The sequence below is a fragment of the Hyla sarda genome, chromosome 9 (genome assembly GCF_029499605.1).
Source record: "Hyla sarda isolate aHylSar1 chromosome 9, aHylSar1.hap1, whole genome shotgun sequence".
Taxonomy (NCBI): Eukaryota; Metazoa; Chordata; class Amphibia; order Anura; family Hylidae; genus Hyla; species Hyla sarda.
Window position 1 is genome coordinate 83,783,803 of NC_079197.1, and position 18,067 is coordinate 83,801,869.

At 45.2% G+C, this 18,067-nt stretch overlaps 1 protein-coding gene across 4 annotated transcripts in view; it reads left to right on the plus strand.

Moving 5' to 3' along the window:
• The window catches only part of LOC130290356 (actin-binding protein WASF3-like), a 183,878-nt gene that overhangs the window by 69,461 nt on the left and 96,350 nt on the right, over positions 1 to 18,067 (plus strand). The window contains exon 1 of one of the 4 annotated variants that reach the window (XM_056537872.1): positions 13,789 to 13,807. The exons of the other annotated variants lie outside the window; for them this stretch is intronic. The gene's annotated coding sequence lies outside the window, so the exon portion shown is untranslated. Of the gene's footprint in view, positions 1 to 13,788; positions 13,808 to 18,067 lie in introns of those variants that run through there. 4 annotated transcript variants of the gene reach the window in all.

Consider the following 18,067-nt stretch of genomic DNA (forward strand, 5'->3'; position numbering starts at 1 on the left):
TTTGAATACTTTGTGGGGTGTAGTTTCCATACTGGGGTCATATATGGGGTATTTCTCAAAGAAAGGCCCCTCAAATCCACTTCAAACTTAACTGGTCCCTGAAAAATTCAGATTTAGAAACTTTCCTGAAAATTTTGAAAATTACTGCTGAACTTTGAAGCCCTCTAATGTCTTCAAAAAGTAAAAACATGTCAGACATATCGTATTTGTGAATCAATATATAATTTATTTGGAATATGCATTTTCCTTACAAGCAGAGAGTTTCATAGTGAGAAAAATGCAACATTTTCTAAATTTTTATGAAATTTGGGGATTTTTCACCAAGAAAGGTTGCAAGTAACGACGAAAATTTACCTCTATGTTAAAGTAGAATATGTCACGAAAAAACTAATTAGAATGAAAGGTAAAAGCATCCCAGAGTTATTAATATATAAAGTGACAGTGGTAAGATTTGCAAAAATGGGCTGCGTCCTTAACCCCTTAAAGACTTAGCCCTTTTTCTCCTTAAGGACTCGGCCATTTTTTGCAATTCTGACCACTGTCACTTTAAACATTAATAACTCTGGAATGCTTTTAGTTATCATTCTGATTCCAAGATTTTTTTTCGTGACATATTCTACTTTAACATAGTGGTACATTGTTGTGTTAACTTGCATCCTTTCTTGGTGAAAAATCCCAAAATGTGATGAAAAAATTGTAAATTTAGCATTTTTCTAACTTTGAAGCTCTCTGCTTGTAAGGAAAATGGATATTCAAAATTAAATATTTTTTTTGGTTCACATATACAATATGTCTACTTTATGTTTGAATCATAAAATTTATGAGTTTTTAATTTTGGAAGACACCAGAGGGCTTCAAAGTTCAGCAGCAATTTTCACATTTATCACAACATTTTCAAACTCACTATTTTTCAGTGACCAATTCAGTTTTGAAGTGGATTTGAAGGGTCTTCATATTAGAAATACCCCACAAATGACCCCCTTATAAAAACTGCACCCCCCATAGTATTCAAAATGACATTCAGTCAGCGTTTTAACCCTTTAGGTGTTTCACAGGAATAGCAGCAAAGTGAAGGAGAAAATTCACAATCTTCATTTTTTACACTCTCATGCTCTTGTAGACCGAATTTTTGCAGGGGTAAAAAGGAGAAAAATGTTACTTGTATTTGAAACCCAATTTTTCTCGAGTAAGGACATACCTCATATGTCCATGTAAAGTGTTCGGCGGGCGCAGTAGAGGGCTCAGAAGGGAAGGAGCGACAAATGGTTTTGGGGGGCATGTCACCTTTAGGAAGCCCCTATGGTTCCAGAACAGCAAAAAAAAAACACATGGCATACCATTTTGGAAACTAGACCCCTAGGGGAACATAACAAGGGGTAAAGTGATCCTTAATACCCCATAGGTGATTCACGACTTTCACATATGTAAAAAAAAAAAAAAATGTTTTTTCCCCTAAAATGCTTGTTTTCCCCCCAAAATTTACGATTTTAAAAAGGGTAATAGCAGAAAATACCCCCCCAAAATTTTAAGCCCAATTTCTCCCGATTCAGAAAACACCCCATATAGGGGTGAAAAGTGCTCTGCTGGCGCACTACAGGTCTCAGAAGAGAAGGAGTCACATTTGGCTTTTTGAAAGCAAATTTTGCTCTGGGGGCATGCCGCATTTAGGAAGCCACCATGGTGCCAGAACAGCAAAAAAAAAAAAAAAACACATGGCATACTATTTTGGAAACTAGGCCCCTCTGGGAACGTAACAAGGGGTTAAGTGAACCTTTATACACCACAGGTGTTTCACGACTTTTGCATATGTAAAAAAAAAATATTTTTTTTTACCTAAAATGCTTGTTTTCCCAAAAATTTTACATTTTTAAAAAGGGTAAAAGCAGACAATATACCCCCCAAAATTTGTAACACAGTTTCTCCTGAGTACGGCGATACCCCATATGTGACCTTATGTGTTGCCTTGAAATACGACAGGGCTCCAAAGTGAGAGCGCCATGCGCATTTGAGGCCTAAATTAGGGACTTGCATAGGGGTGGACATAGGGGTATTCTACGCCAGTGATTCCCAAACAGGGTGCCTCCAGCTGTTGTAAAACTCCCAGCATGCCTGGACAGTCAGTGGCTGTCTGGTAATACTGGGAGTAGTTGTTTTGCAACAGCTGGAGGCTCCGTTTTGGAAACAGTGGCGTACCAGATGTTTTTCATTTTTATTGGGGAGGGGAGGGGGGCTGTGTAGGGGTATGTGTATATGTAGTGTTTTTTTTACTTTTTATTTTATTTTGTGTTAGTGTAGTGTAGTGTTTTTAGGATACAGTGGCACGGGCGGGGGTTCACAGTAGTTTCTCGCTGGCAGTTTGAGCTGCGGCAGAAAATTTGCTGCAGCTCAAACTTGCTGCCGGATACTTACTGTAAACCTTTGCGCATGTGAATGTACCCAGTACATTCACATTGGGGGGGGGGGGGGGGGGGGGGGACATCCAGCTGTTGAAAAACCACAAATCCCAGCATGCGCTGACAGACTGTACATGCTGAGAGTTTTAGTTTTGCAACAGCTGTAGGCACACTGGTTATGTATCACTGAGTTCGTGACCTAACTCAGTGTTTCACAACCAGTGTGCCTCCAGCTGTTGCAAAACTACAACTCCCAGCATGTACGGTGCATGCTGGGAGTTGTAGTTTGCAACAGCTGGAAGCACACCGGTCGTGAAACACTGAGTTAGGTAAAAAAAAACTCTGAGTTTCACAACCAGTGTGCCTTCAGCTGTTGCAAAACTACAACTCTCAGCAGTCACCGACAGCCAATGGGCATGCTTGGAGTTGTAGTTATGCAACCAGCAGATGCACCACTACTTTAGCTGTTTGTGCAAGCTGGGAGTTGTAGTTATACAACAGCTGAAGGTACACTTTTCCATAGAAAAAATGTGCCTCCAGCTGTTGCAAAACTATAAGTCCGAGCATGCCCATAAGGGAATGCTGGGAGTTGGGGTGGTCTGCCTCCTGCTGTTGCATAACTACAGCTCCCAGCATGCCCTTTTTGCATGCTGGGAGCTGTTGCTAAGCAGGAGGCTGTCACTCATCTCCAACTGCTGATCCACGCCGCCGCTGCAGGTCAGTCCCTCGCCGCCGCTCCTGGGGCCCCAATCCCAACATTGATTCCGGGGATCGGGGTCCCCAGCTGCCGGGGTCCTCTTCCCGCACCCGATCACGTCCTCCGGAAGAGGGGCGGAGCGGGTTGCGGGAGTGACACCCGCAGCAGGTGCCCTGATTGGTCGGCCGAATAATCAGGGCGATCGTGAGGTGGCATCAGTGCCACCTCACCCCTGCTGGCTATGGCTGTTCGGGGCCGTCAGCCTGTAATTCCGGGTCACTGGAGACCCGATTGACCCGGAATCCGCCGCAGATCGCTGGGCTGAATTGTCCAGCGATCTGCAGCCATCGCTGACATGGGGGGTCATCATGACCCCCTGGGCGATATGCCGCGATGCCTGCTGAACGATTTCAGCAGGCATCTGGCTCTGGTCCCCAACCGGCTAGCGGTGGGGACCGGAATTTCCACGGGCGTATGGATACGTACTGCGTCCTTAAGGACTCGGAATGCAGGGCGTATCCATATGCCCTGCGTCCTGAAGAGTTTAAAGGGGTACTCTGGTGGAAAACTTCTTTTTTTTTTTAAATCAACTGGTGCCAGAAAGTTAAACAGATTTGTAAATCACTTCTATAAAAAAAAACAGAATCCTTCCAGAACTTATTAGCTGCTGAATACTACAGAGGAGATTATTTTCTTTTCGGAACACAGAGCTCTCTGCTGACATCATGAGCACAGTGCTCTCTGCTGACATCTCTGTCCATCTTAAGAACTGTCCAGAGTAGGAGAAAATCCCCAAAGCATACATTTGCTGCTCTGGACAGTTCTTAAAATGGACAGACATGTCGGCAGAGAGCACTGTGCTCGTGATTCAGCAGAGAGCACTGTGTTCCAAAAAGAAAATAATTTCCTCTGTAGTATTCAGCAGCTAATAAGTACTGGTAGGATTAAAAAAAATTAATAGAAGTAATTTACAAATCTGTTTAACTTTCTGGCACCAGTTGATTTAAAAAAAAAAGTTTTCCACCGGAGTACCCCTTTAAGGTGAAAATGAGCTGCGTCCTTAAGGGGTTAAGAATAACACCTTAGGTCTAACAACAATAAAGACATACCTGTTTGACTTTATAATGAAGTCAACTTGAAGTTTAATAGTAGATATAGACCTTGAACATCAGGACTGTAGAGGTGGGAACTAAATCATAAGGTTATCACCATGTCCTTATATTTTACAGCTTCCAAGAGTTATCAAAAAAATATATCAGTATGGGTATAAGCACCAAGACCTCATTCAGCCACTAAAAGGAATGGACGGAGGAGCTTGACTAAATGATATGCCCCTTCTTCTACCATTAGAAGTCTTCTGAGGAGAGGTCAATGGGAGCCAAAAGGAGCCATACGCCTTCTCTTCAATAATTCGAGACAAAGTGACCTCTGAACATTAGAAATATAGGCCAGCATAAAAAAAAATATATATATATACAATTGCATAGGCTATTGATTTGCAGAATTTAGTAAGGCCCACTATTCCCCATGTATGGGGGAGCATGCATCACCCTAACTATGAAAATGATTTATAATTTAGTAAATAGAAATCTAAACTACACATGTAGCCAAGAATATCCTGCAGAGTCAAGTCTGAACACAAGCTTGGAGAAGATGTGTCAAGTGGTTTCCCGGGAATCCTGCTATTTCCAGAGATTTTAGCTGCAGTATTTTGGTCACCAAGGAGACCTAGTCATTTGGATATGTTGCTGCCCTTGTATGAAAGAACAGTCTTTAACAGTTTGCTGCCAGTGTACTTTAGAAATCCATTGTTTATTTTATATTAAGCTCATAAAGCCATGAATATCTACACCCTGGCACTGCTGACTAGACAGTATTTATTGAGTCACCTGAAATCCATATTACCATTGGAATAGTTCCCCATACAATTGTTATTATCCAGTCTGATGAATTTTAATATAGTAGCTGTAAAAATAGCAGTTCTATTATAAGGCATTCCTGCTGTTCTCAATTTCTACAGTATAAACAACCTCCCATTTCTTCAATCCGGCATTAATATTATAGCTGACTATCACATTTAATTAGGTAGGAATACTGACAGAGAAATGAATTTATTACAACGTACTCTGTCAATCTGTTCTTTGTAGGTGGGGTGTGTTCTGTGAAATGGGCTTTTTTGGAACAGGTTTTCTGGAGATTAAATTTGAAAAGCCATTATATATGTTTCACGCTGTAACAGGAGAAACAAATGTGAGACAAATGGTTCCACGCTTGATTTCTTCTCTTTATTATTACATATCCAATACCCTTTCCCGTGAGTCCCAAGGCTCATACTAACAACATTAGGAAGGAAAACAATGGAGATGCCAGATTTCCATTCATTTATACAATTTTAGTGACATTTCAAGTGGGACCAAGCTACATTGTAAGACTTCTTAGCGTGCCAGGCTTACTCAGCAGGGATAATAATGGGATATAGGGTAGAGTCATAGCTATGCTTTGCTTCCCCAGGGTCTCATATTCACTTCTGTGCTATATATATCCTGGCAGAAGGTGAAGGACCTGCTGACACCACCTCCTTAAACCTTGGTACATATGTTTCTCTAAGGTACTCCTCCTAGTTTGTATAACTATTTTTTTGCATCATTTTCCTTCCTCAATGCATGGGCAGAGCCTTCCCTACCATGGGACCCAGTGTGTCCATAGGACCTAGGTGGAACTTTGGGTGGCAATTTGGCACCCAAAATATATATTTTTCCAATCATTTATATATAATTTTTTTTTGTGCGACTGGTCCCGCCCTCCTTCCGAGTACAAACAGCTGCCCTCTGTAGGCGCAGGGCAAAGAAGGTGCAGGGATCCGAGCACAGCAGCATTAGCTGTGGAGGGAGCTGCACTCCTCCACCTATTATCCCCAGGCAGGTCCCACACAGCAGAGCCAGCTGGGCCTCTCCACAACCTGTGATGCCATGTGTAAGTGATTGGTGGCTAGGAGACGTTTCATGCTACAGCACACACTTTCTGTGCAGAACTGCAGAGGCTGCAGACAATGTTAAATTAACTGTTGGGCAACAGCTGCAGCGCTATACACAGGGTCTTTCTGCTTACACAAGGGGTTCTGTGCACTCAGTGGCCACATTAAACACTAAGTACTGGGCTGTCTGAGTCTGCTGTTCACGGACTGTCTTGCTAAGTGGTGGTAGCTGTGCCTACTGACCTCCTGATGCTCCTTCATTGTTCAGGGGAAGTGCTCAGTTACTTCCTACTAGAGCAGCCCAGCATGGTAAGAAGGCTACTAGTGAATTACCATACTGACCCCAATCCACACTATAGATAACTTGATACTGGACCTGGCTACAAAGATAAGACTTGTAATGATTAGTATGGAGACTATTCAGCCCTGAGCTCTATACTGATCATTACTATCCCTGATGGGTCATTTCAGCTGCTTTTATCATCTCACAGATATGGCCTCTGTAAGGGCTTATATAACTACTATATGAATCTGACATTACTACTAGATGGGGCTGATATTACTTCTGTAGGGGCCAATTATCAGAACAGAAGTCAGATCAGCGCTTAGAGGTCACATCATTGGAGTGACAACGTGGCTGATTTTACTGGTATTATGAGTAAAATAGGTCTTAACATACTGGTGTTATTTGGAAACTAAATAATTTTTTTTAGAAGTATGTGGTATAAGGGTGCATTCAAACCACATTGTGAGCCTCAGGAGGCCGGATCCTTTGGGGGAATTTGAAAACCAACTGCCACCGTATCTTTGCCATCAATATCCCATTCAATTTAATGAGCCAGACAGAGTTGGCTAGTAACTTCCTTTTGTCCATTATCCGTATGTGGATTTTAGCCTGGTTTTCAGCCCAGGCCGGATATGGTCAGAAAGTGACAAAAATAGAGTCACTAGCTAACTCTGTCCGGCTCATTAAATTGAACTGAGTATGGAACGGTTGCGGCAGAGATACAGCTGCCGATGCTTTTCAAATTCTCCCCTAGATCCAGCAGCTGGAGACTCAAAATGTGTGAATAGGAATAAATCAACAACTGTGTCCCACTTCTCCCATTAGCTTAGGGAGCCAGAGATGGAACTGCATCTATCAGTTTATGGCATAGCCTTAACAGGTTTTGGCAAAGGCTTTTAGGGCACAGTTCTTCACAGGTACAATGACAATGGAGGCTGAAAAAAGGATTCCTATTGCTGCTCTTGTCTTGTACATGGCATATGTGCAGCGCCATAAAGGGAAACAGCAGCCGATTTGAGTCTATAACCACAAGTTTCTTTAGGTCTTGTCTTCCAGCCTCTCCAGACTTATGAATGGCAAATTTGTTTAGTTATGCAGAGGCACATGGCTGCTGGATGCATTGCAAAGTAGGGAACCTGGAGTCTTCCTGCATTCTGACCTCCGCTGTATTCATGTCAGTGAGCAAAATGTTCTAATCTCAGCATATCCTATATGCAATAATTGCTACATTAACAATGTATCAAAACTGTTAGGATTCGGCAGGCTGGATGTGGATCCTCTGTGTCAGTGAGGGATTGGCGTGGACCGTGTCGGTGGACTGGTTCTAGGTTGCTACTGGTTTTCACCAGAGCCCGCCACAAAGCGGGATGGTCTTTCTGCGGCGGTAGCAACCAGGTCGTATCCACCTGCAATGGCTCAACCTCGCTGACTGCTGAGAAGGCGTGGGACAGAAGGACTAGGCAGAGGCAAGGTCAGACGTAGCAGAAGATCGGGGCAGGCGGCAAGGTTCGTAGTCAATAGCAATAGCAGAAGGTCTGGAACACAGGCTTTGGACAACACTAAACACTTTCTCTGGCACAAGGCAACAAGATCTGGCAAGGAAGTGCAGGGGAAGTGAGGTTAAATAGACAGGGAGCAGGTGGAGGCTAATTAGACTGATTGGGCCAGGCACCAATCACTGGTGCACTGGCCCTTTAAATCTTAGAGAGCTGGCGCGCGCGCGCCCGAACGTGACAGCCGGGGACCGGGACGGGTAAGTGGCTTGGGATGCGATTCGCGAGCGGACGCGTCCCGCTATGCGAATCGCATCCCCATCGTGAATTCCAGTGCAGCGCTCCCGGTCAGTGGGTCTGACCAGGGCGCTGCAGAGAAGAGAACGCCGCGAGCGCTCCGGGGAGGAGCAGGGACCCGGAGCGCTGGGCGTAACAGTACCCCCCCCCCCTTAGGTCTCCCCCTCTTTTTGTCTCCTTGTTCCTTCAAATGAGACGAGAACATAGGGGGCGCCTCTTGAGTTTCCTTCCGGAACAAAAAGAAGTCCAGAAGAAGTGGGAATGGGGAGGGGGGGCAGAGGGTGAAGCTTGTCACGGGGAAGAGTGTCACCAGGACGGGGGCTATGAGGAGGCACGGCACAGTCCTGATAGGCCTTGGGGAAACCAGGCACAGGAGGAGACTCTGAGGCCCGACAGACGAGACTGGGAGCAGACGTGAGGCATTTCTTGTGGCAAGCAGGACCCCAATTCTTGATCTCCCCGGTGGTCCAGTCAAGGGTGGGAGAATGATGCTGGAGCCATGGCAGACCGAGGAGGACTTCAGAGGTGCAGTTGGGCAGGACAAAAAATACAATTTTCTCGTGATGCAGTCCAATGCTCATAAGCAAGGGCTCTGTGCGGTAACGCACAGTGCAGTCCAACTTCACTCCGTTGACCGAAGAAATGTAGAGCGGCTTGACGAGACGGGTCCCCGGGATGCAGAACCTATTAACCAAAGAGGCCAGAATAAAATTTCCAGAAGAACCAGAGTCCAAGAAGGCCACGGCTGAGAAGGAGGAGTTGGCAGAAGGAGAAATCCGCACGGGCACAGTGAGACGTGGAGAAGCAGACTTCGTACCAAGAGACGCCACACCCACGTGAGCTGGGTGCGTGCGTTTCCCAGACGTGGAGGACGAATAGGGCAATCCACCAAGAAATGTTCGGTACTAGTGCAGTACAGACATAAATTTTTATCCCTACGGCGAGTCCTCTCTTCATGGGTCAGGCGAGACCGATCCACTTGCATAGCCTCCTCGGCGGGAGGCACAGGGGTAGATTGCATAGGATACTGTGAGAGAGGTGCCCAGAGATCAAGGTCTTTTTCCTGGCGGAGCTCCTGGTGTCTTTCAGAAAAACGCATGTCAATGCGGGTGGCCAAATGGATAAGTTCATGCAGGTTGGCAGGAATCTCACGTGCGGCCAGCACATCCTTGATGTTACTGTATAGGCCTTTTTTAAAGGTTGCGCAGAGGGCCTCATTATTCCAAGATAATTCGGAGGCGAGAGTACAAAATTGGATGGCGTACTCGCCTACTGAAGAATTACCCTGGACCAGGTTCAGCAGGGCAGTCTCGGCAGAAGAAGCTCGGGCTGGTTCCTCGAAGACACTACGGACTTCAGAGAAGAAGGACTGGACTGTGGCTGTGGCAGGATCATTGCGGTCCCAGAGCGGTGTGGCCCAAGACAAGGCCTTTCCAGACAGAAGACTAACTACGAACGCCACCTTAGACCGTTCTGTAGGAAATTGGTCCGACAACATCTCCTTATGTAGGGAACATTGAGACAGGAAGCCACGGCAGAGTCTAGAGTCCCCATCAAATTTGTCCGGCAGGGACAAGCGGAGGCTAGGAGCAGCCACTCGCTGCGGAGGAGGTGCAGGAGCTGGCGGAGGAGATGGTTGCTGCTGTAGCAGTGGCAGAAGTTGCTGTAACATGGCGGTCAACTGCGACAGCTGCTGTCCTTGTTGGGCAATTTGCTGCGATTGCTGGGTGACCACCGTGGGTAGGTCAGCGAGACTTGGCAGCGGCACCTCAGCGGGTTCCATGGCCGGATCTACTGTTAGGATTCGGCAGGCTGGATGTGAATCCTCTGTGTCAGCAAGGGATTGGCGTGGACCGTGTCGGTGGACCGGTTCTAGGTTGCTACTGGTTTTCACCAGAGCCCGCAGCAAAGCGGGATGGTCTTTCTGCGGCGGTAGCAACCAGGTCGTATCCACCGGCAACGGCTCAACCTCGCTGACTGCTGAGAAGGCGTGGGACAGAAGGACTAGGCAGAGGCAAGGTCAGACGTAGCAGAAGGTCGGGGCAGGCGGCAAGGTTCGTAGTCAATAGCAATAGCAGAAGGTCTGGAACACAGGCTTTGGACAACACTAAACGCTTTCTCTGGCACAAGGCAACAAGATCTGGCAAGGAAGTGCAGGGGAAGTGAGGTTAAATAGACAGGGAGCAGGTGGAGGCTAATTAGACTGATTGGGCCAGGCACCAATCATTGGTGCACTGGCCCTTTAAATCTCAGAGAGCTGGCGCGCGCGCGCCCTAGAGAGCAGAGCCGCGCGCGCCAGAACGTGACAGCCGGGGACCGGGACAGGTAAGTAGCTTGGGATGCGAATCGCATCCCCATTGTGAATGTCAGTACAGCGCTCCCGGTCAGCGGGTCTGGCCGGGTGCTGAAGAGAGGAGAACGCCGCGAGCGCTCCGGGGAGGAGCAGGGACCCGGAGCGCTCGGCGTAACAAAAACAATCTTTGTGGTATTTGTAATAGTGATCACATTACATTCCCAGTCAACAGATTCTCTTTTTTTCTAATATCTTAAATAAATCAAGTTCATTTTTATTTTGGGGAAATTATTAGAATAAAAGCTTTAAGGGGCTGTGCCAAGAGGGACAATTCTCACCTATCCTGTTCAGGTGTAATAAGTGTCGCTGGGGGTCTGATTCCTGGGAGTCCTACTGATTGATCGAGCATGCATTGCTACCATCCACCAGTCAGACCCCCAGTGATCAAACACTTATCACCCATCTTGTCTAGGGACAACGCTTTAATATTTAACCAGAAATAATGCAATAATAAATACACTATATAAAAGAATAGTCACACTGGATCGAAACCAATACAAATCTCTTTTGCTTAGCACAATGATTCTCAGCAGTTCTCTATCACTGTGTCAGTTTGCTGCAATATGTTATTTCATTTTAACAGATTGATACATCAGACTGTAATTCTAACCGTACATTCACTCACTCTTTGTCTATAAGAGATACACTACTCTGCTACAAAAAGCTATTGATCATGTCTATAGCTTGAGATAAAACTATGATTCATCTCAATTGCTGAGGACCCAAGATAAAAGTATATTATCGATGAGGGATTCTACAAACAGTAAAGTGGTTTATTTCCTTTGCTGATAACTTTTAGTTTATCAGGAAACACTATTTCACACTGTTCAGGAGTGTTTAACAAAAAAAAAAAAATACTGTTCGCAGTCAAATGACATTGTACAGTTCATACAGTTTATGTACCATAAATTCACAAGGTATTAAATAAAAAGGATTTTACAGGCTTACAGAATTACATGTGGGCAAGAATGCAGTATAAACTAAGAAAACATATACTTAAAAGGGTATTCCAGGTCAAAACTTTTTTTATATATCAACTGGCTCCGGAAAGTTAAACAGATTTGTAAATTACTTCTATTAAAATTAGGGATGCACCGATATATTGGTGGCCGATACATATCGGCCGAAAATAGCTATTTTGGGGAAATGCCGAAACAACAAAAAATGTGCCGATAATGACCCACCTCCCCTGCCCGCCCACAGCACAAGTTACAAACACTGCCAGTGCCAAACACTGCCACTGGCAAAGGCTGTCCAAGCATGCTGGGAGTTGTAGTTTCACAACAGCTGGAGGCCCCCTGGATTTTAGTATACAGTATTAGTTTTTATATGCTCTGGTCGGCCCCCGCCTGCAGCCACACACGGGAGTCGGCCCAGGCACATAAAAAGAAGTATTCCTATCCCGGACATCCCTGTGTCCCGAAAAATCTTTTCAGGACATAAGGATGTCCGCCAGTCACTCACCATTCCCCGGCCAGCGCGCGTCCTCCTTCGGTCCTTCGCTTCTCCGCCTCTATGGTTGTACGCACGGCACGGGACGTCCCGTTCGTACAACCATAGAGACGCAGGAGGACCGCAGGATCGTCGCAGGAGAACGCGCGCTGGCTGGGGCCTGGTAAGTGACCGGCGGTGCGTCATCTTCTTCAGTGTTCCGGTCACCGCTCCTCCGGTCCCGGCACCTACTGCTATGGTCCATAGGCCATAGCAGTAGATGTGACCCCGGGCCGGAGGAGCGATGACCGGATCACTGTGGGGGCAGCAGTACAGACATACAGCCTCCAGCCATACACTGTATATGACTGGAAGCTGTATGTCTGTGGGGTGGGGGGAAGCTGCCTACTATTGTGGGGGAACTGCTGACCTAATGTGGGGGGGAGCTGCCTACAAATGTGGGGGGAGCTGCCTAATATTGTTGGGGGGAGCTGCCTAATATTGTGGGGGAACTGCCTACTATTGTGGGGGAAATGCTGACCTAATGTGGGAGAGCTGCCTACTATTGTGGGGGAACTGCTACTATTGTTGGGGGGAGCTGCCTAATATTGTTGGGGAGCTGCCTACTATTGTGGGGGAGCTGCCTACTATTGTGGGGGAGCTGCCTACTATTGTTGGGGAGCTGCCTATTAATGTTGGGGAGCTGCCTACTATTGTGGGGGAGCTGCCTACTATTGTGGGGGAGCTGCCTACTATTGTTGGGGAGCTGCCTATTAATGTGGGGGAGCTGCCTATTAATGTGGGGGAGCTGCCTACTATTGTGGGGGAGCTGCCTACTATTGTGGGGGAGCTGCCTATTAATGTGGGGGAACTCCCGACCTAATGTGGGGGAGCTGGCAATCTAATGTGGGGGAATCTAATCTAATGAGCGGAGCGCTGCATTTTACCAGAAGACGGGGAGAAGTCATTTTCGGTTTCGGTATCGGTTTCGGCCAGACATTTTTTTTTTTTTTCGGTTTCGTTTCCGTTCTGAAATTTCCATTTCGGTGCACCTCTAATTAAAATATCTTAATCCTTCCAATAGTTATTAGCTTCTGAAGTTGAGTTGCGGTTTTCTGTCTAACTGCTTTCTGATGACTCATGTCCCAGAAGCTGTGCAGCTCCTATGGGGATATTTTCCCATCATACACAGCTCCCGGGACGTGACATCATCATTGAGCAGTTAGACAGAAAACTTCAGAAGCTAATAATTATTGGAAGGATTAAGTTTTTTTAATAGAAGTAATTTACAAATCTGTTTAACTTTCCGGAGCCAGTTGATATATCAAAAAAGTTTTTGCCTGGAATACCCCTTTAACCTCAGCTCCCTGTTGCTCCAGAGTCTACATAAGTGCTGCAATGACATCCCAATACACAGAGTCACCAATCTCTGCCATGCTCATGACCAATGAGGCCACACCATTTTCTGCCCTTCTGTAATTTTTGTTATTAAAAAGGAAGAAAAGATTAGTCATTGGGTGACTCAGTTTTTGACCCTGTTGATTTGAGCCACTTGAGCCCTGGATTCATGACGTATATCATGAAGTATATTCATGAAGTATATCTGCCATGTACTTCATTACCCCGCTGTGTGACCTTGCATATTTACAGATAGTCATTCTTCCTTTCTCCTTGCTGCAGTCTGTGTAAAATCCTTGGATAGGGAACACATTATAAGACGCTTTGCTGTGGGTGACTGAGCTTGGCAGTAAGCATGTGCGGGCTGCATGTGGCCAACAGTTTGCTGGATGGACACCATTACCATATGCAGATGGTACAGTGCGTACAAGTGTAGAAATCATCTGTTTCCAAATAATGCTCTTGTTGTTGCAGTATTCTATAAAGTAAGAATGCATTTTTTATCTGTAGTGCAATGTAATTTGTTTGTGTTTGCAAGGTTTCACAAGCCGGTTGTATTTCTTACAACTCCAGGACATGAATTCACACTGGAAACAAGCTGTGTAAACAGTTTGCTTCTCTCTCACTCTTGTAGGATACTGAGCTTACAGTGATTTATCAGGCTTTAGGCAGCAGACAGTATGCACAGACAGACATTGGGCCCATCTGCTACTATCGTAATAATAACATCACACTGATAGGATGGGAGGCATGGATATTCACACCATTGCGGATCCTTGTTGTTAAGACCATGAAATGTAAACTACAAGAATTGCAGTAAAATTGCTGGATCTCCATCTGCTAAACTAGAGCTCTCACCATGTGCTGTCAGTGGTCATACTCTTTTAGATCTAATGTACCACTTAATGAAATCATGGCTGCTGGCCCTTATATTTTGCACTCACTCCTATTATTTGAGGTATGAACGCATTTTATATACAGATATTGTTTATGGAGCAGAAAAAACAGGTGATTGGCAAGATAAGTATCCAAAAAGAGATCAAATGGTGGCCCATGACTCTACCTAAAAGGGCCTACTCCAATGATGCTACCATTACCACACCCTTTAGGTTGGCTGCTTCTGAAGTCTGTCCTGTTTTCGGTTATGAGGTGTAGTAACGTCTGTTAGTCAGGACTAGATTATACAAGGGATGCTCATATTCACCTATATATCTATTGAAAAAGTTGTCCCAGCAAAAGCAACATTTTCTCTACTACACCTACCACCGCTGGTTACCCCCCATAAATGCTGCACTGATGCTCCCATTCTCCTGCTGGTCTTTGCCTTCTTCTGGGTTATGTGCCATCCTGTCTTCAAAAGGACCTGCCAGTACAAGCAATCAGTGACTAATGGGGGACACTGCTGTGGCCACCAATTGGCTGAATGGGCAGGTTCTGTGGAGTCTGGACAGCACACAACCCGGAAGAAGAGAATAGTGGATGACTAGGAGCATGATTTAGTATCTTTATTATTTTTATACATTCCCCAGCTTGGGAGCAAATTTTTATTTTGCCCAGACCTTTTTAAAGTCAGTGACACTTTAGGTAGTGTAGGGATTTAACCCTAGGGATAGCTCTGGGATCGTCCTTGACACCGCCACAGGAAACGTTTCTACTTCATTCAGCAGACAAACAACTGTTCTTTATGCAAGTCTGGCTCCTCGCCAGCTTTATTAGACAGGTGGCAGGATAAATAAAAACATAACACAGGAACAAACAAAATCCTAGAGCATCCAGTCACTGACTACACAACCCAGCATGTCCTTACTATCAACTGATAAGCTAGTCTCCACCAGCTTAAAACACAAGTTTCCTGCAACCTTTTACTCACTGTTCACACACAGCGTTTGCAGCCTCTTGCTGTGTGTGCTAAGACTCCCTGTCTGTCCACTTCACTGTTGGGTTATTCACAGTTCCTGGCTGTGTGCTCCTCACAAGGACCCCTGCCTCCCCCCCCCCCCCACAGCCACCTTGCTGTCTTCTGGGGAGAGCCCAGACTAATATGTTTCCTTTCCCTATATGCAGACTTCTGCTTGCCTCCTTAAAGGGTAGCTCCCACCATCCTATTTTTTTTCTGTCCCTGCCTATTGCCAATCTATCCCTAACCCCCTCCCTGCTTTTAATTTTTATTTTTACTATATTAAAATGCCTTTTGTCTGCCTGGCAGTGTGCTCACTACCAGGCAGACTTCCCCAGCAGGCACCACGTCACTGATGCCTGCTGGGGGGGACTTCCACCCTTAGTTCATCTACACAGGGTGCTTCCAGCTGTTTCACCACTACAACTCCCAGCTTGCCCTTACATCTATTGGCTGTCAGGGCATGCTGGGAGTTGTAGTATTGAAACAGCTGGAGGCACCCTGTGTAGATAAACTATTAGTTAGTTACAAGCGGCGCTGCGGCGCTAGCCCGTTACCCCCCCCCCGCTACGGCGCTAGCCCGTTCCCTCCTCCCCGCCCCGCATACCCCGTTCCCTCATTACACTTGCAGTTACTGCAGAGTCCGGCAGCGGGCGTGCAGGGACAGCGGCGGCGGCGAGGCGTTGGCGATGTGCGGGAGGAGTGGGGGCGGAGCCAATGCGCTCGCTCCCGCCTTTCTGATTGACAGGCAGGGAGCGAGTGCAGCCTAACTGAAAAAGGACTGATTGCCCCTCCAAAATCAGTCCTTTTTCAGGCGTGGCGTCACGCCAGGCTGCAGCCGGCACTAGGAGGGTGACCCCTAGTGGCCGGTTTTTAAATGTAAATTAAACCTTTTTAATGAAAAAAATATATAAAATAAAAGTATATTAGAGATATGTTGTAGTACATAAGTACTACAACATATCAAAAAATAAAGTTGGTGACAGTGCCCATTTAATTAGGCACCTGATAAGCATCTCTGCCAGCTCACCTAGGATATAGGACTGGGAAAAACACCCTTTCATTGCCCTCAAACCTGACTCAATGCCACAGTAGCTACTGTATGACCTAGGGACAAAAGGCCAGTGACAAAATATAAATAAACATTTAAAGTGGGAGCATATTCTAGCTTTTGCCATGTAGTTTTAGATTTTTCTAGTTAGGATCATGACTGTCACTATTTTTATGAGAGCTGCATACATTTTTCCTACTTGTCTGGGACCCGTGCTTAACAAAATTAGAGATCATTCGATGCCTGTTTAGCACTGCAATCCCACCAAAATAATGTGGACATTCAGATGTGTAGCTTTCTGTTTTGAAGCTTATGGGGGTTACTGGCTCAGGTATTCTCATGTGAGGTTTAACCTAGAATTACATGGTAGAATATGGACAATGAAGACATAATGCAAATGCTCTATATTTAATAATACATGCATCAGCTTGGCACAAGACTGGGAGTGTCAGCAGGGGTGAGTATATGGGTTTGTTTATTTTCCTCTCAATCCCTGCCCCCTGTTATTTTTTATAATGGTAAAGTCACTTTAATGTAAATAGTATTCAGTGTAAAGGTTTAACTGTGCACTTCGCTGACATTCACAGTTTCCTGGGCATCTATTAAAGCGTACAAAGTGGGGTACTGTATGGCTATGTTAGGTTTATGTTTTAATCTTACATACAGTATATACATCCCTGTGTATTCTGGGTTTAGAAGTCCAATGAAAAGTCTGATTGAGTGACTAATAGCTATCTCTATATGCATGATCATGCAGGGAAGGCTGTCAATCATTGAGTGACGTCTCCCACTGGACCCCTAACCTCAGGATGTGCAGAAAAAGGAAGCAATAGGTTACAAGTTATTCTGGTCCTTTTTTAACAAAACTATGTCAGTCTTGATAGCTCCTCCAAAAACCTGATGCCGATAGATTGGGAAGCATTCTCTTCAGTTAATTCCACTGTAGTGGCTGTCAATCAAGGGGGTAGAGGGGGTGACCAGCACTAACTAACTGGTAAAGGGGTCAAACTGTGCTGGGCTTTAGGAACGGAGGGAAATGCCCAGTGGACTTCAAAGCCTAAGTTGCATATCTTTTTAAACTCTAATATCTTGGCACTGAAGGGGTCAATTATCTAATATGTATATGATTTAAGGTCAAAAGCCATATACAGTCATACCACTACTTAATACCCTAAAAATCTGCTGGCATGTCCACTTTAAAGAAAAAAACCTACAAAAGAATCTTGAAATCAGGAGTCACATATAAAAAAATTGAAACATAGAATGTGTCGGCATATAAGAATTGGCCCATCTAGTCTTAACAAAACATTTTCAACCCAGTAATACATATTATTTCATGATACATCCGACCATTTCAAGCTTAACATTTTGCAACACTGGTAAATATTCTTCTTTGAAATGTTTCATGTTTGTCTCTAGAAAGCAAGAACTTTCACCTTCTGTGCTTGCAGATGGTGTTGGGTTTTATTTCAATATTTCAAAATAGACATCCCCTGAAAACTATACAGCACCTGTTTAGTCTCACAGTTTGGTAAGAAAAACAAATATGTATATAACATTTTGTATATAGAATTATGAAACAATGGCACTCACCATCAGACTGTCTCCACCAGCTCCCCACTGCAGTTTTGTACATGCACAGACAAAAATATAGAAATAAGAAGTTCCACTGATGGTGAGTGCCATTGTTTCATAATTCTCTATACAAAATGTTGCATTAGAGACTGCACTTTATAACAGAGCACCCCATCTGAAGTGGTTCATATGTGCTTATCATTAGCATTGGCTGTATTCCCT